At 47.9% G+C, this 25,283-nt stretch overlaps 1 protein-coding gene across 2 annotated transcripts in view; it reads left to right on the top strand.

The window, feature by feature from the left end:
- The first annotated feature begins 6,074 nt into the window (after nucleotides 1–6,074).
- The window catches only part of HSPA12B (heat shock protein family A (Hsp70) member 12B), a 105,786-nt gene continuing 86,577 nt past the window's right edge, over nucleotides 6,075–25,283 (top strand). For both annotated transcript variants that reach the window (XM_075572842.1, XM_075572834.1), the window contains exon 1: nucleotides 6,075–6,462. The gene's annotated coding sequence lies outside the window, so the exon portion shown is untranslated. The remainder of the gene's footprint in view (nucleotides 6,463–25,283) is intronic.

The raw sequence follows: 25,283 nt of genomic DNA, 5'->3' as shown, positions 1-25,283 counted from the left end.
TTCCGATGAAGCATTATCAAATCTATTTTGAGATTTAATTTGGATATTATGAGCAATCTACATATCAATTTTTGATCGGCTAACACAGGCATTCAAATCACCTGTCTATGCCCTTTTTTTAATTGTAATTGTTCATTTCTATCAGATGTTTCTGATTGTTAAGATGGGGTATAAAAACTAATTTTATCATTTACCCCATTGTACTCCTTGAGAAAGCGCCTTACGGGCGTGAAACGCGTGGGGAGGAGAGATTTTGTCTCGTTTGTATTTTTGTTACGTGTTTTTTTAGTATGTAGCAATAAATCTTTTTTTTTTTTTTCTACTAACCCGGTGAGAATGTCATGTTTTTATGGGCTTGCTGTCCCACCAATCATTTGCTGCTTTACTGTCTGGAAATAGCTATACATTTATATAAATAGATCTTTGTATAAATACACACACACACGTTTATTTATAATTGTATCTATCAAACAGTAAGGAAGAGAAGCCGTACATATTTTCCCACCGATCAGACGGGTGCGTTTTGAGGTTTGCGGGAGGCCTCCTCTGATCACGTATAATGATTGTAATGCATTAGTTGCTTCCCTGTGGAGTATTAACATCTGTGGCTTCATAATGTTCTGTTGTTTTGCTAAATTACATTAAATTAAATAGGAATGATAACTCCAGTATATGCTGCCAAGTGTGACCGGACCTTTTACTGTTACCTTGCCTTACTGAAAGAGTTGTGTAGATTGAACCTATTCAACCTCTCGCTGCCAGAAAGGATGCTCTGTGAGGTGTACCTCTGCTAACAATGCCTGGAAGTAAGCAGGGGAGGAAAGGGTGTTACGGAGATGTATTATTGAATAAAATGCACATTGTCTTCATACGGCAAGAGCTTTCCCTTCTCTTCTCTGTTGGCCTCTTATGCAGTGATTCCCAACAGGAGGGAAGTGAACCCCGAGGAGTTAGTGAGGTGTCTCCAAAGGGTTTGCCCCCAAAAATATGTAATGGTGGATCCCAGGATGTGTAGTGGGTTTCTAAACCAGTTTGGGACATGTGTCTCATGCCCCAAAATGAACCTTAGCGTGGGAGGTATAGTTGTCAATTACAGCAGGAGCTTCCAAAGCCACTCCTCACAATTGGCATTCAGAGCAGCAAGGCATTGTGGGGCGTGACTTTGAAGCTCCAGCACCGAGTGACCGCTATACCTCCCACGTTGTCTGCACACACTGAGGTGCAGTTTGGGGCCTTAATAAGCGTGTTCCCCATACAAGCTCAGGACACTGTACTGCCTGGGACCTGTCACACAGTTTGTTAGCGATAGTCTGATGAGAAGGCAATGTTACTTATTAATTAGGAGTTTGTGGACCAAATATATTCTAGCAGGGGGTGCACAATGTAAAAAGTTTAGGAACTGCTGTTCTAAGGCAGGGGTGCGCAAACTGATGGGTGCGCAAGATTTTCCCGGAGGGGCGCGGCGGTTGCAGAGGCCCCGCGCTATTCCCCAAGGCATTTAAATGAAATGCCGGGAGATCGCTTGTGGCTCTGCAACTTCCCTTGCCTTGTCTTCAGTGACGCGTCGCCATGGCAACGTGGCGTCAAATGACGCCGTGGGGTCATGTGACCCCACAGGGTCATTTGACGCCGAAGACAAGGTAAGGAGGGGGGTGCGAACAGGGGAGGAGAGCAGGCAGGGGTCACAGGGAGGAAAGTTTGTGCACCCCTATTCTTAGGTAATAGAGAGGTCAAAGGTGCAAGTCTTGGTTTCTTAATCCAGAAGTGATGTATTAATTCATTTCTGATTCTCCTTTTCGTTTCTCATTTGGCATTGTTGATTGTAAAATTAACAAATATCTTTTCGTGTAACACATTGTTATTCGGTTTAATGTAACGTAATATTTTCATCGTTTTATATTTAGGTGACATTTTGGGGGGAATTATCTTTAGGGGGGGGGGGGGGAACATGCTGTACACTGTAACTCATCCCCTGCTTGCTCCACCTGGGGAATCAGTAGCATGTTAAACCACTCTGACCAAGATGTGAAAATTTGGGAAGAAAATGACAGTAAATAAAAATTCACATCTCAAACAGGTCCACAACCCCGCCCTTCCCCATTCTCTCTTAGCATACAGCATTTCCGCTGCAGCTAGGGATTCTGGGAAATGACATGCAAATGAGCACTCAGTGTGAACATTATGAAGAATACACTCATTTCTATTGCCTCAGAGATGAGAAAATCATCAGGGGGAAAAATAGAAACTGATATATTTTTCAGATAGTACAGACCTTCCAACCTTGGGAACATGAACATAATATAGTTCCTCTTTCAATGTGGGGTACAGAAGCTCAGAAGCAAGTGATCACCTCCTAGGAAGGCTCCATAACACCATTTAATGCATGGAAAGATCATTTGGTAAATAAAACATTTGTATTTCAGGATATTTACACACTAATATATTAATAAAGCGGTGATCCCGTCCAAATAACACACTGATCATGTATCAAATCAATCATTGTTCTTCCAACTGCTGCAATTAGTTCTGAGCTTCGACCAATAGGAGAGCGGCAGCAGAGCCCTCCTCTCTATCTCTCGGGATCTCTGCCTCCCTCTCATGCTAAAACAGGTACAATAGGGACATCTGCTTTTAATAAGTACAGGATGTAATAAATAGATACCGTATCTGCCACATACTGTAAGAACAGTTGAATATATGGTTAGTATTAGTGAGCCACTTTCAGTCTCATTGGAGCAAAACTTGTTAACTGAGCTTAAGCTTCTAACTAATGACTATTCCACAGATAATTCTATAGTGTACAATTTCACATGTAGCCATGGTTGGTTTTCTGGCTACCAGTCTGCCCTCCTCCTGGCAATAAGCCCTGGGATGAGCAGGCCTGCCAGGAGTAATCATGGGTTTTCCCCACCTCCTGCAGCTTCATTGAGTCACAGGGGAGGCGGTGCAACCAGGCCTTGTGTCCAATCAGGGACTCAGGACTGGTTCCTGCTTTTCCTGTACTTAAGGGGCTGCACTACCCAAATTCAGGAGTGTTACCTCTACCCTTGAGAGAGGCTGGTCTACCCGAATAACTGTGCAGGGCTCTGCTAGTTTGGACTCCCTCCCTTAAGGGAGTGGAGTGGGAGACTGTGCCTCTTACTCCACCAGGGAGTAAGAGAAGAGCTAGGACTACCTCTGGTGCCCTAGGCCTGGAGTGAATGTCCAGGGATACATCCTGAGGGTGAAGGCCCTAAGAAGTTCCTGTTGTTGTGTATGCTGTGCCATCTGCAGTGTGCGATAAAGTGTTCCTGTTTTACTACACCTTCCTGCCTGAGACTGCAATCTATCAGGGGAAGTCTAAAGAAACACTCCAGCAGGCATTGCTCCCGACATCCCTGGGGCCTGTAAGAGATGGAGGCGCTGTCATCGTGAGTATGAATCAGTTATTACACCAGAAGCCTGTTCTGACATCCCCTACCACCATGCGGGAGACTCAGATCTACTGTGAGCCAGCAGGTATGCACCACCACACTCCATGTAGCAGCAACATCTCCCATAGGGGGGGGGGGGAATATATGTTACACACAGATAATTCTATAGTGTACAATTCCACATATAATTCTATAGTGTACAATTCCACAGATTGAGTGGAACCTGGTTTAATTCCCAGTGTCGACTCCTTGTGACCTTGGGCAGGTCACTTTATCTCCCTGTGCCTCAGGCACCAAAAAACATAGATTGTAAGCTCCACGGGGCAGGGACCTGTGTCTGTAAAGCACTACGTAAAACTAGCGGTGCTATACAAGAACAAACAATTATTATTACAATGTACTATTCCACAGCTAAATCTATAGTGTACGCATCAAATCAATCTTCAAACTCCAAGCTGCTGTAATAAATTGAAGGCTTTGAACTACAACCATCAGAAATAGGTACAATCAGCTACACCTGTACACTTAGAAGAGACGGGCCGTAAAAACCAGATCCACAGGCTGTCATTTCCAAATGAGCACCGGTTAACCTTTTAGCTGCCAGAGAGGTCCTGGGAGTTTCTTGCAGTGAATGGGTTACTCCCTGGAATTTCTTCCCTTGTATACCCGGCTCTTCTCTTCCTGCCCCTGCAGTTGACTGAATGCAGACAGGATTGAGCTGAGATCCCAGCACAGTAATTACTACTAGATCACTAGGAATCAGTCAGACCGCTGGAAACCTTGGTTACTGCACAGACGACAATCGGTGAGCGATACTTCCAACAGGGAACACAAGCCCGTGCTGGCTGGCCTTAAACGGCTAGGACAAAAGTGCACAATAAGGGCAGTGCCGTGTTTAAATAGTTAAATGGAGCCTTTTTTTGGTAAATTCAAAAAAATCAGACAAGTATAATTATTTTCAAATAATATTTTAAAGTTTTAACACTGCTATAGTAAACAAAAATAAAATGATGGGTTTTTACAATCTTTACCGAATGTATTTTACCTAATTTATTTTTGTGTTCTTCATAAGACTGCCAGTCCTCAAAGCATCAAGTACATTGTTGGTTTTTTTTTCTGCTGCGCGGCGACGGCGCAAACAACATGCAGCATTTCTATTAGGCCGGCCGTAGTGCGCGCGATGAAGCGCGACCGCGTTTTGAGCCCACAAAAGATTTAGGTTTTTTTCACGTTTAAAGATATCCCAGTGTAACGGTGTTTCCCCCACCCGATGGGAGATTCTGCCATTACAGCGTGTGTGGTGCATGCGACTTGTTGGTAAGCAGGAGGGCTGAGTTGTCCGCCAATGGTTGTGGAGACACATGACAGGTTTTTGGGGGTACATGCTGTACATGGATCTCTCACAGTCCATCTGCTATAGGCTCCAGATGAATAGAGGCGATCCCCTACGATAGAAATACTTCCTAACCTTCCCCAGTAAGATCACACACCAGGCAGGAGGTATATGAACAGGAATGGTTTTATTGGGTCCACACTCACAGTCACGGCCGTAGTCTGCTCAATACAGTCTCTGGATCGGCTACCCAGCTGTAGGATGGTCCCTGGACAACCACTATGGGTCAAGGGCCCCCATTGCTCTTCCCTGCCCCTCTAGCAGAGGCAGAGGAAAGGTCCACACTCACGTTCCCCAGAAAGGAAGAGAAACAGAGAAGGCCCAATGCTCAGACACTCTGATGTGTGACCTGCCTCTCTCAAGTGGGGAGAGGCACTACTACATTTAGACGGCAATCCCCCTTAAGTACAGCCAGGAGGAGGGCCCCAGGTTTGACCCACGATTGGGTATTTTCAGGTCTAGTTCCACCTCCTCCCTCTGTCACTCAAGGGCACTGCAGTGAGTGGGGAAAACCCATGATTACTACTGGCAGATCTGCTATTACAGGGCTTACTGCCAGTGAGGGCAGACTCGTAGCCAAGAACCAGTCCTGGCTACACCAGCTTCAGCAAAGGTGGCTCAATCAATCCCTGCTTCAGCACAGGTGGCTAAATCAGTGGCTCAATCGAAGGCTGAGCCACTGATTGAGCCACCTGTGCTGAAGCTGGGATATCCTTAAAAACTGGGGGGTCTTGAGGACTGGACCCCCTGTCCTAAGTAATATACTGAGGTGCACAGTACACGGCGCAGTAACTAATGCTCACTTCAGTGGAAGATACTGCATTGTTAATTGTGCATTTCATTGCTCAGTCCATATCTATGAGTGACACCCATCTAAAGCTATGAGGAGAAAGAAAAGCAGGGGGACCCGAAAAGGAGATCAAGTCCAAACACATGAAATATGCAACTCCCCTGTTTGTTATTTGTGGAAGCGACTAAAAGAAAGACAGGATGAACAAGCAAGATCCAAAAACGGATGATAAAATAATAAAAGATAAATGTACGATAAGATACAGGAGGAGGGGGGGGGGGAGAAAACAAAAAGGTAGGAACAAGGAAACCAGCGATAAAAAAGTGGGGAAGAGTTAAAAAAAAATGAAAAGAGGAAACAGGCGTAGGGATTAGGAAGCCCGGAGCAGGAAATAGTGAAAGACAGAATAATGAGAGAAGAATGAATCCTGGAACAAAAAAAAATGGACAAGACAAAAAAAAGAGCAATATTTAGGAAAGAAAGCAGGGGAATGAGAACCCCAGTGAAATGCTGTGGCTGAGAATGCTTATTGATTGCAGCCAAAGAGCTGAGTTAGTGTTACACTCCCTCAGGATTGCTAGCCCTGCCTCTTCTCACATCCATCTGGGATGGCAATTTAAACCAGTGCTGGGCTGGATTACCCAAAAGGAAGCGGTGAAGAAAGGAGACTGACTTCCAGGAACACTGCGAGAGAGAAGGGAAAAGGCGGTTTGGGAAGAGGGATTCCTTCTGCGCTCCGGGAAGGCTGGGTGGGAATTTTTCAGAAGGAAGGGGCTACATCTTTTCTGGGGAGCAGCTGGGAGCTGCTGTTCTACACCTGGTCTGCAAGGAGCTTCTACTGCACAAGGACAACCCTGACTGCCAAGGTACTGTGATGGGCTTGGGAATTTGCAGAAGTGTCCCATTCTGCAGCCGAGTCTTGGGAGTCGTAGATTCAAAATGTATTTATTTATATAAAATATTTTACCAGGAAGTAATACATTGAGACTTACCTCTCGTTTACAAGTATGTTGGAACTCGATGGACATATGTCTTTCTTTATCCAATTTCATTGTGTGTGTGTGTGTGTGTGTGTGTGTGTGTGTGTGTGTGTGTGTGTGGTGGGCAGAATGTTAACCGTTATTCTGCCACAGAGGCCAGTAACTCTTTCTCTGCTGGGTAGCATTGCTTAGCTCCTCCGAAAAGGGGCTAAAGAAGTAGTGCCCCATTGCACTGCCCTGTCTGGCAGCAAAGGGGGTTAAGAGAGAGACCTCCCCCCCCCCCCCTGGCACTGCAATTGCAGATGTTAGTCCACTTAAAGCTGCAGCAAAATAATATTTAATATGTTCCACATGGGAAATAATGATTGGACTGGCTTAGCCACCCAATCACAATGAAAACTTATTTGGGAACCTTATTAGATTGAGAAGAATTGCAGCCTGGAATTATACCTAATACCTTCTCCTTTGCAATGTGAACAATGATATATAGATGTTTGCTCTGAGGGAGCCCGTAGGACCAAGCTCTTCCCACTGGCCAATTGTTTAGTGACATTTCTACTCTTTAAGAAATCAACCCAAATATCAGTGTTCTAGGTGAGGATGCAGCATCAAAGCCAGTGTTTATTCTGCCCTCCGACTGTACAGTACCTAGAGCAGGCACAGTTTTGAGCCCCATAAAAGCAGCTGTACCTTTATTAAACCGGCAACCTCCTCCAGAAGCCTGTAGCTTTTTTTTTTTTTTATGTTAAAAAAATCATGATTTTCTTAATCCTTCACTTCTGAGGTTACCATGGTAACCTTTAGACCAGGGGTGCTCAAGGGCCACCAACAGATCAGGGTATCCCTGCTTCAGCGTAGAGGGAACAGTCAAAGACTGAGCCACCTGTGCTGAAGCAGGGACTGATTGAGTCGCCTGTGCTGAAGCAGGGATATCCTGAAAACTGGACCTGTTGGTGGCCCCTAAGGACTGAAGTTGCTCACCCCTGCTTAAGGCCTGGGCCATAGAGGGGTGAGGAGAGCGGATGCGCGCTAACGCTGAGGCTCGCCTGCTTCAGTCAGCGCGATTCCACGGACTTGCAGGGCGAGCCAGCGTGCGCGAAGGGAGCCGGGGGGAGGTGGTTGGAGGCGGGGCAGTGACATCGCTGGGCCAATTGCCCGCGACGCACTGACGTCAATGTCACGGCGCCGACGTCACGGCGCCGTGACGTTGACGCTGCTTAAGGCTGATTGGATGTTTTCAGCCGACAGCGCGCTGAAAAACAGCTTGGCGCTCGGCTGAAAACTCCAAAGCCTCCGCACGCCTGTGGACGCTCGCGTGAGCCCCCTCTCAAGGCATCCTCATTGAGGATGCAGGGGCTCAGCGCGGAGCGTCCGCACGCCTCAGCGCTGCTTGTCCTTCTATGGACGCAGCCTTAGACTGAACTGGGGAGAGCATTATTTTTTTTAACTCCTGGACACTTCCTATTTCATAAGCTTATATCTCCTGAACGTAGCATCAGATTTTAAAAATGAAAGCGGTGATGGAAAGGGAAGAAGTGAAATAAGTACGTTGCGATCAGCTCAGATTGCTGCTTTAAACAGAACCTTTTGTGTGTGTGTGTTAAGCTGCACAGGGGACGTGCAGAGCAACTGCTTGGAAGAAACTCCATCCAGCACAAGTAGAGAAACTACAGTACATCATTACCTATTTGTATGTGCAAAGTGTTGCAGGGTTTGAGTCCTGTATACAGTATGTGTTAATATTCTTTATATCGACCTGCACCAGCAAATAAATGGGGAGTGATTATATACAGTATATACCTATGTCTTTTATCTACCCCTTTTGTATCTAAAGCCCTCTCCTGCCTTAAACCCTTCTCACTAACTGCCCCACACCTCTGGAATGCCCTTCCCCTCAATACCCGACTAGCACCCTCTCTCTCCACATTTAAGACCCATTTTAAAACCCACCTCCTTAACGAAGCATATGAGTAGCTCCGTGGCTGATACTATACACCTCATACATAAAGCTTGGCCCCCTGCAGACGCACTTACCAGAACGCCCTCCGACTGTCTCTGTACGTTCTCCCTACCTACCAATTAGATTGTAAGCTCTTCGGGGCAGGGACTCCTAAATGTCACTTTTACATCTGAAGCACTTCTTCCCATTACGTGTTATTTGTATTATTTGTTATTTAGATTATGTCCCGTGTACAGTATTACTGCTGTGAAGTGCTATGAACATGAACGGCGCTATATAAAGATATACTGTACATACAGCGACATGAGGGATTATGGTAGGAACCACTCGATGCGTGTACTGTAATAGGATTTATTCATTTTCACGCTTCTTAACATTGTTCTCAACTTTTTATACACCAGTCAAACAACTGCTTCAAGTCTGAACCAGCACAGAATGGTACTTTTCTAGGTACAATAAATAATTCAGCTGTAAATAAAGAAATATGGTTAAAAAAAAAAAAAAGCTATTATTTTCTTTCAGTATCGCAGGCTCCTGCCTAATAATTACATAATCACCATGTGGAGTTTCTTGTTGAGCCTAACAAAAAGGTGAAGGAATTAAAAAAAAGGTGTCGGAAATTACCTCACCCGGAGCAACCCCCCACCCCCCCAAAAAATAACCCTGTTGGGTTTAAAACAAACTTCATGGTGTTTTCTACAGATGTAGCGTGATGCCATGGTCCCATTGTACTCCTCCTGGTAGCATTTCCCATCTTGTAGCCGGACATCAGGAACACAGAACCCTATTACGTCTGTACATCTATAATATAGAACAATTACAGCATTGAGTCTGCTTGTTACATTGATAACATTGTAGCGAGTTTGGAATCTGACTGCGGACTCCGCTGCAAGTACAGTACTTTACATCACATTAATGCAGATGTTTTGTACCTGGAGGAGACACCGAGGTGGATTGGAAGGCTGCACAACAACAAAAGTGCATTATTTCTATATGGTCACTGTAACATCCACCAGTGCATTGTTATCCACCAATGCACTCACTACTATACAGTGCTGTCTAATTACCAATATAATACACCTGATTATCAGTAACAGAGGATCTTCTAGCTTTCGAGGATGGGTCAAACTGATCTTAATGGCCGCCCCAATAGACCATGAACACCGACAGAGTCCCCTTCCACTCCCCATTTGACTACTGTGGTGGTGAGGGATTGTTAGAAGGGTGGGGGGTCCTTCAATTAAATCCCCAGTCTGACACCGTTTGGGGGTGTCTGTGTGTGGCAATTTAGCTAAACATTTTTTAAGCTGCAATCTTACAAAGGGTCCGAGCAGCATCCATGCATTGCAGCAGTGAGAGGATAGAGACACAATGTGTGCTATTTGCGGCTCTGAGAATCCCCACAGAGTTACCTACAATGAAACCCTCAATTTTTGTTTCTTTATTTCCTGTCTGCGGGAAAAAAATATGGCAGACAATTCAGCCTCACTCCCGTGAACCAATAGGAAGTCACCAAACATTGGAACATGATGTGGCTTCCCTCCCTCCCCCCCCCCCCCACCCCGATCATCCAATCAGTACTGTATGCCCGGGCTATAGCCACGTCCCTGCTCCTATGTAACAAAAATAATTTACATTTAATTGTAGTTCTCAAACTGACTGTAAAGTTTTGCGATGCCTCCTTCAGTGGGGGCCTGTATTTACTTAAAAAAAGAAATGGTGATGATCAATTAATCCCCTCCATCAGGCTCCCTAACTTGTAACCCCGCCTTCTGTGTAACCATTATGCCTTTTTTGACTACAGTACATTTACTATCGACCAAAGGTGATAGCAGCAGTTGTGGGGTTCCGGGATAACGTCAGTGACCTTGTAACCCTGCAGGGTGCGCTGGCAGTAATGCGCCCCCAGCATACTGCAGGTCCTTCTCCGCTGGCAGTAATGCGCCCCCAGCATACTGCAGGTCATTCTCCGCTGGCAGTAATGCGCCCCCAGCATACTGCAGGTCATTCTCCGCTGGCTGTCACAGGGACTTGTGTAGAGTAAAAATATTGGCGGCTGAATTCTGCGCATAACATACTTGCTGTAATTCAGGTGTGACAGACCCGGTACTAGGAGGCGTACTCTGGGTCGCCACCGCTCCTGGTTTGACCCGGGTTACGGCCGCGTATCTCCAGGCTACGGTTTTACCTAGAAAATCTCTGGCTAGCGGCAGCAGCCGCGGTGGCACCAACATCTCCCTCTGCAAGTCCTGTTCACATTGCTCCGCGATGACAAATGGTGCCGCGTTGCCATGACAACGGGACGCGACGTGACGCCTCGGCGCCATAAGGCGTCCCGTCGTCATGGCAACTTGACACTGTGTGGCGCCGTGACATCAGGTTGTCAGGGCAACGGGTGCCACTTGACGTCACAGAGCCGCGCTGACTGGACCTCACAGGGGGAGATGCCGTACCACTGAAGGTGGAAGACAAATCAATACATAATAAAATAAATAAATGTAAAAAATGTAATCGCAAAAAGTCTCCGGGTTAGCCTTCAATAGGAGGTGGCACCCCTGGGTGTACTGGCAGAGGCTCCCAGCCCCATTCCTCCAGGGCCCCGAGCAGTCCGGGTTTTAGGGATATCCTCACATTAGCACATTTGACCATCTGTGCTCAAGCAGGGATATCCTTAAAACCCGGACTGTTAGCGTTCCCCGGGGACCGGAGCTGGGAAACAGGAGCGTTCCTTTCATATATATCATCTGATTGCTTGCTGACACCTATCTATTCATGAATAGCATGAACATTTCAGATACTTATTCACACGGCTCTATCACCAATCTCACATAGAGATTACAGCTTCCACTGGTTCACCTTTTTATCTGTTTATTTTATTGTACGTATTTTATATTGCTAGCGGACATATGTTGTCCATATTTTATTAAATTGGTATTATTATTTACTCTCTACACGCATTGTGTGTGCGCTCTCCATTTGTACGTGTGTGTGTGTGTGTATATATGTACATACAGTATATATACATACATACATACATACATACATACATACATACATACATACAATTGGTTGATGTATCTAGTGACTGCCTGGTCACATGATCTTCCCCACAGAACTTTGCATCTTTGGTCCTCTTCTGCTGCACTGACAGCCATTTAGTGAATCCCTAAGGCGAATCTTCACAGATCGATCGGCAACATAGCTAATTACTTATCATTGTGCAGTTTGTATTGATGCACATATTAAAGGGGATTTTTTTGTTTGTTTTTTAAACTGCAGCTTGGATTACTGCTTTAACCTATTTTAGTCTTCTGTTGACGTACCTGAAACTTGGTACGCAGGGTCCCTTATGATGTAACAGGTACATCATGTCCACGTGCTCGTTTTTTGGGGGGGAGAAGATCGGGCTGCAGCCCAATCAAAATGGAAGTGGTGCTCAATGCTTCTATTTGTCTACAGAATGCATCAGGAATAAAGGACTTGTACAGTGCGATGAGGAGGAGTATGTTATGTGTTGTGCGGTGTGTGCCAACTTCTTCTGCACAAATAAAAAAATGACCCCTAAGGCAGTGGTGTCAAACTCAGTCCTCAAGAACCACCAAAAGGCCCTGTATTACGGATATCCCTGCTTCAGCACAGGTGGTTCAGTCAAGATAACAGAGCCCCGATGGATGCTGAAGCTGAGATCTCCTTCAGCCCTGACTTGTTGGTGGTTCTTGAGGACTGAGTTTGAAAGGACTTTTTCTGGGGTGTGCGGGGTGTGCGGGGTGTGCGCGGTGCTCATCTCGAAGGCATTTAAATGAAATGCCGGGGGAGAGGCGAAGGCCTCTGTAAGGTCCCTTACCTTGGCTTAAACGGCTTCTGGCACTGCGTCACCATGGCAACGCAGCTTCAAATGACGCCGCGGGTCACGTGACGCCGCGTCGCCGCGGAAACGTGACGTCATCAGAACACCGGAGCCAAGGTCAGGAGGAGGGGCGCGAGCAGGGAGGGGAGAGCCGGCAGGGGGGCGCAGGGGAGAAAGATTGCGCAGCCCTGACCTGAGGGGTGGAGTAAGAGGCGGAGTTTGGATGTAGCTCGTGACGCGCGTGTAAATGATAAGTAATATTATCCTTCACATTTGCGCCACTTCTGCGCACCATAACAACTCCAAAATGGTCACGTTTTTCTCGGCGGAAAAGACAAATGCAAATGCACACAACCTTTAATGCATTGATATGCCTGCACCAGATGTAAGGACATGAATAAGGACATTGTCACATCATTAGCAGCATACGTTGCTATCTTTATACGTATCCCCCACTGTGTGATTGTACTGACTGCCCGATACATTGTGTCTCTTCCCACCCTAGTCTATGGGAATACTGATGAGGCCATTAAATGCCGGTGTCATACTTGGCACTCCTCTACATTCCTAATGGTATGAAATGAGTCCGGTAACGATCCAAAGGTTCTGCTGATAATCCGTTCATCATAACAACACCTGCAATGTAAAGCTGGCTGTTTAACCTCTTCACTGCTGGATGGGTGCCGTAAAACTCATGGCAATGTGTTTTCAAGTCTATCTGGAAGCAAAGGGGTTAATAGTAATTTCTGCCGCATGGAGGAGGCGCCTGACAAAAAAAAGGGTTCTGGTTTAAACTTATTAAGGCGTTTTGGCCATAAGACACTTTCCAGAGAGGGAAGAATGAATAGGCCATTAAGGGGGTTATTTACTGGTCTCCCAGCTCCAAAACTGGTGAATTGCACCATATTTATCAAAGGAATAAAACACCCCATCGCTCTCATTTTCTCTGATGAATATGGCTCTGTTTTGTGCACTGATTTTATCCGACCTTTGCAGCCGAGCGACTTTAGTAAATTGACCCCAAGGTGCCTTCCTGGGCAGCCAGGTGTCTTACAGAATAGCATCGCTTGTTAAAGCTCTCTTTCTCCAAGATAGATTGTAAGCTCCTCAGGGCAGGGTCTTATTGAGACTGTATAGTTATACTATGTGGATCATTATAAAAAGGATGCATTATTGCACGTTTTCCAATTAAACTAACAGTGTGTTAATGATCCAAGCAAGTTTCTCTTAAGGTCTTCGTCTACTATACCAGATTTGAAACACTCCAACAAGTGGGAATATTAAACCAGGACTAAAATCATCATCATACCACTGACCTGCACTAAATCGGCAGGCAAGTTATTAAATGGCACAAAGTATATTTTCGGATTAGTTGTGTTTACGAGTTGATTCATATGTATCCTTTTAATCCCAGGTAATTCCCCCCACCACCCAGGTAATTCCCCCCACCCCCTTACCGGCCTGTTCTCTCTGTTTCCTTCGATACTGTTGACCACTCTATTCTATATTCTCTTGACATCCATAATAAACCTCGATCCTTGCTCTCCTCATAGATCTCCCATATTTCTTTTTCTGTCTCTTTTGCTAATGTTCACGGACCTCGGGGCTGTTCTGGGGACCTCATAAACTTCTTTGACTCTAGGTGTCACCGCTATGCAGGTGACACGCAGATATATCTATTCAGTCCTAAGCTTATACCTGTAATGCAGCCCAAGCCGTTGACTGGCTTTTGGCTATTTCTTCATGAATGGAGCTCCAGCACCTAAAGCTTATAATGCTTCCTCACATTTCCTCCAAAACCTGGTTCGATATCCCCTATTTCCATCGCCGAAAACAGAACCGTCATCTGTCCTTTTACCAAAGCACGTTACCTAAATGCAACATTCAAATCCCCCCTCTCCTTCTTCATTCACATTCAGGCTCTGGCCAAAACTTGTACGGTGTCTTCTTTCTCCATAACATGGCTAAGCTCCGCCCTTTCCTCTGTCACTCTACTACTAAAACTACAGGGATCTTCAACTAGTTCTTCTAAGAAGCCAGATCAGAAAATATCTAGTAGTAGACGGGCCATTAGCTTATTATAAGGTCATTTCTCGCATTTACACATTTAAAGACCTACAAATTATTATAATAATAATAGCATGTTCTTTATAGCGCTGCTAGTTTTACAGAGACATTTTGCAGGCACAGGTCCCTGCCTCGTGGAGCTTACAATCTATGTTTTTGGTGCCTGAGGCACAGGGAGATAAAGTAACTTGGCCAAGGTCACAAGGAGCCAACACCGGGAATTGAACCAGGTTCCCCTTCTTCAAACTCAGTGCCAGTCAGTGACTTTACTCACTGAGCTGCTCCTTCTCTCCTATTATTTTTCTGCATGTTGCATGTGTTTCCAACATCTGTGCCATATATATTTACATTGGCTTAATTTACCAATGTATTTGTGTGAAAAACTTTGCATAGCTGCCTAAGCAACTAGTACAAAATTAGAAGGAGCCGAGAGTTCAAGGGCCATCTGTTGAAGAGATCTGCTCTAATGCATGCCCTTATTCTCTCCCGTTATTAGAATTATTGTAACCTGCAATATTACTAGCAGGCCTTGCAAATTTCTCCTTTGCCTTCTATCCCAAATTCTATAGCAAGAATCATTACACTTCCTCCCAGCACAGTGTCTGCCCATGGCCGGCTGGGATGTTTGCGAGGCTCGGTGTATTTACATTTGCATGGTCTCGGCTCTTCCCTTCTCCGACGGGATCTCCTCCCGGCATCCCTTCCTGTATGCTCATGTCATTATGTTTCCACGACATCAAAGGCGTTGCTTGGCCATGACAGCGGGATGGCTTCTTGGCGCCATGTGACGTCACGTTGTATGGCTCATCGCGGAGACATAATGATGGGGGGAGATGCCGGGAGGAGAAGGTAAGAGTTACAGAGGCCTTGTGCTCCCCCCCCCTCCCGGCAATCAGTTTAATTGTTGTGGAGGAGAGCCTGAGCCCTCTGTAACCACGGGGCTCTTTCCAGTGGCACCGACTGCACCACCATCACACCTGCCCTGTCCTCATCTCCTCCATGAATCCCTCTCCTGGTTTCCCATCAAGTTGTAGATTACCTACACAGTTCTCTGTAAGGCCAGATCCTAAAATTTAGCACACCTTTCCTCCCATTCAAATGAATGGAAACTGACGCTTGCCCTTCTTACTTATTGAGTGAGTCCCCAAAGCTAAAACTTAAAAGAAAACCTGAATTATATATATATATTGACTCCATTATTTCATCAGATAACGTTTACTCCGTTATATATGTAACCCATGTCCCCCCCCCCCCCCTCCCCGGTCGCAGACTGGACCCCTAGGGTGTAATGAGGGCTGGCTACGTGTACTATGGTGGTGCGTACCTGTGAGGAACAGGAGGGCCTGAGTCTCCCGCGGTGGTATAGGGATAACAGGGACAGGATTCTGGGGTATATGCCTCCATCTTCTTAGCAGTAACGGTGCAGCGCCTCCATCTCTGGCGAGCCCTATAGGGGTAGGGTGAAATCCTCCCAGAGAAGCCCTGGTCTCAGGGCGAGAGATTTCAGTCTCACACACAGTCTTTGATAAAAGCAGCAATGTCTCTTTATTGTCCTTGTAACAGCACACAGCAGCAGTTCATAGCAGCATGTACAATGTAGAGGGTCTTGTCCTCCTCTCCTACTCCTGTAGGATGGGCTGTATGGGGCTTCAATACCGCCGACACCCACCACAAGGGTATACCCGCTGGGTGAGGCAAGATCCCCCCCTCACCCCCTGAGCAGGGTGAGGGGCATTGGTCCACCGCCTATAGTGTTATCAGCTCTAAACAGGCTGGTCTTTTGCTTCTCCTCCAAGCACAGGTGTCACTCTAATCATGACCTCTTAGGTCAGTCACTCCAACACTCTCTGCTCCCAGGACAGAACTGCTTGTCTCTTACAGGAACAGGCAAGCCTAAGTTTAGTCAGCCCCACCCCTCCTGATGTCAGCAGGCCCCTCCCCTGTGTCTCAGGCCTTCCACACAGAGGCAGGGGGCCTACCTCCATCAATCAAGGCAGGGCTTGAAGGGGGGATAACCCATGATAACTACTGGCGGCCTGCCCTTGACAGGGCTTACACCAGTAGAAGAAAGATATATAGCCCCCATTTCTTACCGGGGCTACACTCTGCCTCAGGTGGAATCCAAAGGTCCCCACTTGGACCTAACTTTAGCAGCACCATCCTGCAGATGAACATCTGGGAAACAAACACATTGCAGGTTAGGATATGCATAAAACTATCCACCAGATGGCGTAAATTAACAGCACACGGTTACTCCCAACGGGGAGAACCAACTAGTAATAATGTCTTGGGTCAGGCTTTCGTACCTCCTGCACATTATGATCAGTCACAGTGATGTTGTATGGCTGTACCGACCTAGACTCCGGCCGATAAACCACACTGTGCATGTATATGCACCTCCCCACACTCCAGGCCCGGACTACATCACTGATCTTGTCCTCGTTGTGATAGCCTGCCTTCCCGAACCTTGTTCGCAAGTACTCCATCACTGCCTCCCTGAGCCAGCTATCTCTGTGCTCCTCTATCTCACTCATTATCGGCTCAGGCACATAAGGGAAATCATACCCGTGGGATTGCCTATACCTAGCCACTATGGCCCTGTCTGCTCAGCTCAACTTTGTAAGTTTCCGGTTACCTGCCCTGCTTGGCAGTACCCAAAACTCAGGTTCCGCTGGGGCAATATCATCGTATAATATGGCAGCCCCTTTAGGAAGGATGTTCTTCTGCTCTATCTCCTGGTATCGGTGCTCTAACTCAATCGGCGACCTCCTGTGGAGTAAAGGCACCTACCGCCCACCAATGGTCAACTATGTTGTTCCTGATTAACAGGAACCTGGTACGGTCCATCCCCTTGTGGTAGCCTGTGAACAGGGGTGCCCACCACTTGTCACGGTGCACGTACTCTGACACTGCACTGGAAGTACCTGTCTCTGACTCGGTTTGTGATGACACACCTGACGTGACCGCCTCAGTAGAGTGCGAGCCCCTGCGTCTACCTCTGGTATCGGTGTAGATGGTGGGGTTCATTTTGTGGACCACTTTGCTAACAGGCCCTGCCTCCGCAGTACTCTGGGACCCTCGGGCCCTCCCTCTAGACACAGGAGAAAATGATATAGGGTTAGGCACACGTATCACATTGGCATATGGTACTTCCCCATCAGATCCCTCGTCACTCAATTCCCAATCCCTCCAATCTTTGGAATATTTGGGGTTCTTGCTTAATTTATCCATGCTGGGTCCCGGTGTCATGACTCATGATGGGGCAGGGGTAGTGGCTGGGGCAATGGCGCTAGGGGTTGGGACTGGGGCATCGGCAATGTCCGTATCAATGTCCAGCAAGCGGGTAATGCCGCGACCAACAGGCACCTTCCTGCTTGCCCTTTCCGGCGTGCTTCGTGCTCCTCGGGAAACGCCTTGGCTTTTCAGTGTGGCAAGTGCAGCTGCCATGGCTGCTCTCCGCGGGGAGAACAACGCTCCCTCTTTTCCAGTCGGACCTGGATGTGACGTCATCACTGGTGCCCGCGGATTCTCCATCTGCTCCGTGGTCTCGCACCGGAAGTGCGTCGAGAACCGGAAGGGGCGGTGGTGGATCATCCGGTCTGCGGACGGGCAGGTAGGCCGCAAGCCTCTCTCTCTCTCTTCCTCTGCAGGTTCCGTCTTCGCCTGGCGGGACTAAGGGGGTGGGGGTGTCTCCTTACCGCTCTGCTGTCTGCTTATGATCTCTGGTTCCTCCGGAGCCGTCTCGGATCCCGTCTCCGCCGCACTGGGAGTCACCACGGCAGTGGGACTGCTACGGGCCTCAGGCCGCACCAGCGCTCGCTGTCGGGGGGTGCTCGGACTCGTCTGATCCCTCTCTCTGGTAAGTGGACCGCCATCTTTCTTACAGCTGGGGTGGTTCGCCGGTAGGCGCATCGCCACCGATGACACGCCATCTTCTTCCTCCGAAGATGACTTGATCAGATCCTCCGCTAGGGAGTCACCTGGGTCTTTCGCCGGACCGCCAGTGGGTATTGGTATGAAATGGGCCCGCTCCGGTACCTCCACTGCGGTCGCGCTTTTCTCCGCCGGAACATCGCTCGGCTCTGTAGTTGTCTGGGCCTTGGTTCCCACCTCAGTGGTGATGCAGGGAACTAGGGCAGCCTCGTCCGCTGTCTCCGCCACCTCCGTTAGTGTTCCCGGAGAGGCACCCCGAGGGGTCTTTATCATGGGCCATGATTCGTTAGTCCATAGGTAGAACGTGCCACATTGAGGGCATCGTGCTTTGGTGCTTGGTACCGGTCCGGGTGTCCTGCAGTGTATGCACAGGCACCGGAGGTACTCTCGGCCATCGATCTCCACCACCAGGGAGCCTCCTGGGTGCTGGAAGATTGTCGTGCTTAGCTCTGACATTATTTGCTATGAGGTGGAACAGTTCAATGTTTCAGCTCCTTGCTCTTCGAATGCCAGACAGAAGTGGAGTTCCTCGCTCTCACTTGATGTCCCTTCTCTGGAGAGGACACTTCTGATTGGCTCTCTTTGTGCCCCCTCCCTCTGGTGGAAACAAGAGGAGGGGCACTCCTTCGCTCAGTGTGACATGGCCTTGTCTGTCGGCAAGTCACAGCACAGGTGGGTGGGCTTTCGGCCTTCGCGCCGCTCCGCTCCTTTTGCAGGGGATCTGGGTTTGGTGCCAAACCCCTGCACATCTCCCGCCACATGTCTCCAACAGTCTCTTTGCTCTCTTCACGTGCGCGATCCAGGATTGGCGGGAGTCACCATTTTGGGACGGCTGCTGGGCCACGGATGGCGCTGCGGTCGCCATTTTTAACTCTTTCTTGCTCCGCGGAGCACATGTAGTGACGGCCGCCATCTTTGATGAGCCTCCAAATGTATATGTGCACTATTCTCAGTGTCTAGTGCATAGCTCGTTCCTAGACACTGACTGCTCTCAGACTGCTCACTGAACGCTCTTTCCATACTCTCACTGATGCTTTACCCACTGATATGATGTGGCATACCCCAGGCTAGGCAGAACTCTTTCTCTGTGCACCGCACTCGCTGACGGTTCCTGCAAGTACTCTGTGGTGTGTTTTATGTGGGTGCTGGCTAGTGTACCGGGCATCTCCCTAAGTACGGGCGTCTCCTACTTTTGGCCACTCATAGTGCGGGCCCTAGGCCATGGTCCCTGGACAAGTTAACAGGCTAACCCTCCCAGTTGCTTCACACTACCTGCCTCAAGGGACTAGGACAGCTATAGCCACACACCCATCTTACATCACCCTCTTAGGGCACCCAGGGTGTACTCTGCGGGAATCCACGCTCCCCTGACTACCCCTGGTATGCATACATGCCCTACTCTCTATAGTACTTGCATGGAAGGTGCACTTTACTCTTCCAGCTCTGCTGCGCTGAAAGCCTGTCCTGTTCTGGATCTCAGCGCAGCTCGCCTCCAAATGTAACCCATGTTCCCCCCCCCCCCCCCGGTCGCAGACTGGACCCCTAGGGTGTAACGAGAGCTGGCTACGTGTACTATGGTGGTGCGTACCTGTGAGGAACAGGAGGGCCTGAGTCTCCCGCGGTGGTATAGGGGATAACAGGGACAGGCCTCTGGGGTATATGCCTCCAACTTCTTAGCAGTAACGGTGCAGCGCCTCCATCTCTGGCGAGCCCTATAGGGGTAGGGTGAAATCCTCCCAGAGAAGCCCTGGTCTCAGGGCGAAAGATTTCAGTCTCACACACAGTCTTTGATAAAAGCAGCAATGTCTCTTTATTGTCCTTGTAACAGCACACAGCAGCAGTTCATAGCAGCATGTACAATGTACAGGGTCTTGTCCTCCTCTCCTTCTCCTCCAGGCTGTACTCCTGCAGGATGGGCTGTATGGGGCTTCAATACCCCCGACACCCACCCCAAGGGTATACCCTCTGGGTGAGGCAAGATCCCCCGTCACCCCCTGAGCAGGGTGAGGGGCATTGGTCCACCGCCTATAGTGTTATCAGCTCTAAACAGGCTGGTCTTTTGCTTCTCCTCCAAGCACAGGTGTCACTCTAATCATGACCTCTCAGGTCAGTCGCTCCAACACTTCTGCTCCCATGACAGAACTGCTTGTTTCTTACAGGAACCGGCAAGCCCCACCCCTCCTGATGTCAGCAGGCCCCTCCCCTGTGTCTCAGGCCTTCCACACAGAGGCAGGGGCCTACCTCCATCAATCAAGGCAGGGCTTGAAGGGGGGAAAACCCATGATAACCACTGGCGGCCTGCCCTTAGCAGGACTTACACCAGTAGGAGAAAGATATATAGCCCCCCATTTCTTACCGGGGCTGCATATATGTACTAACAAATCCTACACACATAACATTATTGGGTAAAGCAAAGCTATCTACATTCATTGGTGAAAAAATAGTACACGGTACCTTGATTTTTAAATAAAATGTGAAACTACAAATTGTCCCAGTGATCTAAAATAAAAATGATGCATCCATCTGCCAGGACACAAAAGTATTCAAGTTTCAGGAAAAACCTTTGCAACAATTAGCTGCCCCCGGACGGGGCAATTCAATGCTCAAACAGGATATAGGTAGGACTCACTCCATATCTCTCCAACAAATACTGTATAACAATCTCGAGACTTCTATGTGTCAAATCCCCAGAGGATCTTATTGCAGACCATCTTCCTTTCAGTAAATGTATTCTTCTGTGTTAAAGCTGCAGACCAAGCAATATCCTACGTTTTTAATTTATTTTAATAAATCAGTTCTGTACTATGAGAAAATAATTGTAGCACTTTAAAAAAAAAACTTTGAATTATATTTTTAATGTGTTCTAATGTAACAAGCATTTTTTTGTTTCTATAGCAAACATTTACAAAGTCACACCCCCCTCCTCTTCTGAAACAGACTCTGTCACACCCCATTTTGAGCCCGGCCCTCTCGAATCGATGGGCAACTTAGCTAATCACTTATCATTGTGTGGATTGTATTGATGCACATATTAAAGGGGGGGGGGGAACAAAAATGCAGCTTGGACTGCTGCTTTAAAATGCACATGAGTTCACAAAAGGTTTGAACAATACGCCATGCCCTTAATATACAGTAGTGATGGATTCAAATGAGGTTACACATGGGAAGAGGTGATTATATTTTGACATGTCATTTTTAGGAGAGATAGACAATAACAAACGGCTGTAGACTGGTTCCTCCTGCACTGGTTATCTCCAGCATCACTAAGGCTAAGGTCCCGTTGCACGCGTCCGCACGGCTGGCTTGCTTGCCGGCGGCGCGTGCAACTCGCTGTACCGCGATCTGCGGTCTACAGGATACTTTTCTCGGAGCGGGGGGGCGTGGCCTAACGGGTCGGGGGGGGCGCGGCCATGACGTGAGGGGGCGCGGCCATGACGTGAGGGGCCGGAGCGGGAGGTGGGCGGGAGTGGGAGGATTGACAGGGAGGGGGGGCGTGGCTTGAGCAGAGGGACCCGCTACTCTTCCCCCCCCTCCCTCCACGGGCTGCAGGTAAGTAAAAAAAACACACACACGCAGGCAGGCACTCACGCACTCATACACACACACACACACACACACAGACAGAGACAGGCAGGCACACACATACACACACACAGGCAGGCACTCACGCACTCAGACACACACACAGAGAGGCACTCACGCTGCTTTCACTCCACACTCCTCCCCGCTCCCCGAAGCCTCTCCTCCTCCCGCAGCCTCCCCTCCCCATTGGCTCACAGCCACACCACGTGACGCGTCAACGCTAGGAAACACCATTCTCTTGTGTCTCCTAGCGGCTGACGCGCCACAGCGTGTAGTCAGCTGTGCCGCCAGGGGGGACCGGGACCGGCTCGCGAGGATTCCCCTGCTGGTGGGGAACTCGCTACATTGCCGCCCGCGCCAACGAGCGCAGCGGGTCCCAGGCCTAAGAAAGGTCCCGCTGTTGAAAGAAGCACATGTTGGTATGTTTCAGCACCTCTGCACGGAGACCTCTGCTATTGGTTATACTATAACAACAGAAGGGAAGGAAGGAGCCTTGAACACCAGGGGGGGGGGGGGGGGGGGGCCTTCAGCTCACCACTAGGGTGGCAAATAACCCCCTTGCAAAAAGGAGTTCATATAAAGAACTGAAAAATAAGTGTGAGTTTAGGTTTCCAGACCCCCAAAAGTTCTGTATTGTATTGTATGGCTTTATTTATATAGCGCCATAAATGTACACACAGTAGCGCTTCACAGTAGTGATACATGTTGTAATCATATAAATAACAAATAGTATATAAATAACAGGTCATGGGAATAAGTGCTTCAGACATAAAAGTAACATTAAGGAAGAGGAGTCCCTGCTCCGAGGAGCTTACAGTCTAATTGGTAGGTAGGGAGAACGTACAGAGACAGTAGGAGGGAGTTCTGGTAAGTGCGTCTGCAGGGGGCCAAGCTTTATGTATCATGTGTTCAGGATATCCACAGTGCTATTCATATGCTTCTTTAAGCAAATGTGTCTTTAGGTGGGTCTTAAAGGTGGATAGAGAGGGTGCTTGTCGAGTATTGAGGGGAAGGGCATTCCAGAGGTGTGGATAATGGTGATAATCATCACAGATGACCCATTGTATATGAAGTCCCCCCCCCCCCTTCTGACTGAACCGATTTCCCAAGCTTGGCATTCATTTATCCCCCTCCTCTGCTTATCTGAAATGTTATCTCTCTTGCATCTCTCTCCGCAGACCTCGGAAGCCTAAGTTATGTTTCCTTTCCTTACGTTCTTTGAGCTGTCAGACATGACTTGCCAAAATACAGCTGGAATACCTCAAGATAAGATAACAAGGCACTTGCAGAAGGCTTTCTGTTTATGAAACAAAGTAGGCACAGATTTATTAGACATTGCTAAGCCTTATCCCCCCATAAGGGCACAGTCTCCGGTATTCCAGCTTCAGATATATTGTCGGGACTTGTCACTAAAACTTTATTGATGTACAGTAATTGTTCATGTTGATTTTTACGATGGATTCATCCAGAGGTATCTGCGTGATTTTAGCGGATAGAACCAGAAGATTGGCAAATGTATGGTTTTTTTTTTATATATAATGCCTGTAAGTTGCTCTTTAGGATCTGCACATGAAATCCATAAAGTGCGCGAAGACTTAAATCTGCACCCTTGGGTCACCTTCTATGCTAAAACCCGGCCACGTATTTTTGGTCCAAATAAAAGAAAAATTAAAACCTTTTGCTGCCAGAATGGCCTGAAATGCATTGTAAATCGGCGAAATAATTAACAAACAGATAAGGTTTTTAAGATATCCCTGCTTCAGCACAGGTGGCTCAATCAGTGTAGAAAGGCGCTGTCCTGCGCTCCGGGGTGCATACTTGATAGCTTATCTTGCTATATGTGGATCGGGGGGGAGAGATGGTACATGGTTCATCGGGAGAAATGTATGTCCTGGAAACTGTGGCATGCGGCTATCCTCTTTGTGAGGACCTAAACAGGATCACGCCAATGTATGTAGCTCCGTTACTGGACAAGGTATGGGGTAATGGAGGTAGGGGAAATCTTCTTACCTCCTGTGTGCAACCTCACGTCCGACCCGAAGTCCCACTGCTGGCAGTCTCAATCCACCCCGCACATCTGGGGCCTCAGAGGACCCTCGCCCTCTCCCCCATCAGGGTGCCGCCGACAATAGGGAATGACAAATAGAACGATAGAAAAGATCGGAGGCACTCACATGCTATCCCTGGATTGAATGAAGAACATGAATAAAGGGTGTTCAATAGGGAACAAGTCCTCCCACGCGTTTCACGCAAGGGTTGCGCTTTTCTCAAGGAGAAAGCGCAACACTTGCGAGAAACGCGTGGGAGGACTGATCCCTATAGAACACCCTTTATTCATGTTCCAATAAAACCTTTTTTAGTTCCTGAATACCTGGTTACCCTATTTTTTCTACATTCAATCCATGGATAGCATGTGAGTGCCCCGATCTTTTCTATACTTCTATTTGTCTGCTATACACACGCGGTCGGCTTAAAGCTAATGCGACTGCCCCCGCAGTTTAAAAATAGCTGCGGGCGGCGCGCGGGCTGTCTTCGGCCGTTTTCGGACGGTTTTCCCGCGCCTCGGGCGCTTTCAATAGTAAGCGCCATTAGCGCTTATCTATTGAAGCGGCCGCCGCGCGGGAAACTCCGTTTTTAAACGGAGAACAGACCCGCGGCTAGCCCGCTATGCACCCGGCAAGCGTTAGAATAAAGCTGGCCGGGACAGTACTTCTATTTGTCTGCTCAATCAGTGTTTCGGTCAGAGACTGAGCCACTGATAGTCAGCTGTGCCGGGCTGGGATATCCTGAAACCATTACCTATGTGTGGCCCTTGAGGACTGGAGTTGGCCAGCCTTGTTCTAATCACATACATCATTTCAAAATTCTTCAGAGGATTTCTAGTTTGGAGGAATAAAGATGAAGAACCGAACTTGCTGGACCAATAATAAACTTTTAGATAGAAAGAAGAAAAACGGTGTTCTGAAAAACAGAGCGGGCTAGAATGCGGAATGCATATAGAAAGCATGTATTTATTGATTAGCCGTTAAAAGGAGGTGGTAATATCCTCCAAACGCGTTCCACGCTCACATGGCGCTCAACAATGAGCTATTTTTGCACTGTTAACTATATTAACCTTTACCATGATGGAGATCTGGTGGGGCCGGAGGGAAACCAGACCACCGGCATTTCAAGTCATGTGATCGCTTCAGCAGCGAACACATGACCTGTCCCCTCCCTCCGTTTGACTGAAACAAATGTGGATGGGGCCTCCTCTTCCATTTCGATTGGGTCAACTACCTGGTCGTTCTCCATGCCCCAGCAGCCCACTCTCCCTCT

This window comes from Ascaphus truei, chromosome 1 (genome assembly GCF_040206685.1).
Source record: "Ascaphus truei isolate aAscTru1 chromosome 1, aAscTru1.hap1, whole genome shotgun sequence".
In the NCBI taxonomy this organism is placed as follows: domain Eukaryota; kingdom Metazoa; phylum Chordata; class Amphibia; order Anura; family Ascaphidae; genus Ascaphus; species Ascaphus truei.
Note: the sequence above shows the minus strand (reverse complement) of the source record. Positions and strands in the feature narration are given on the sequence as shown.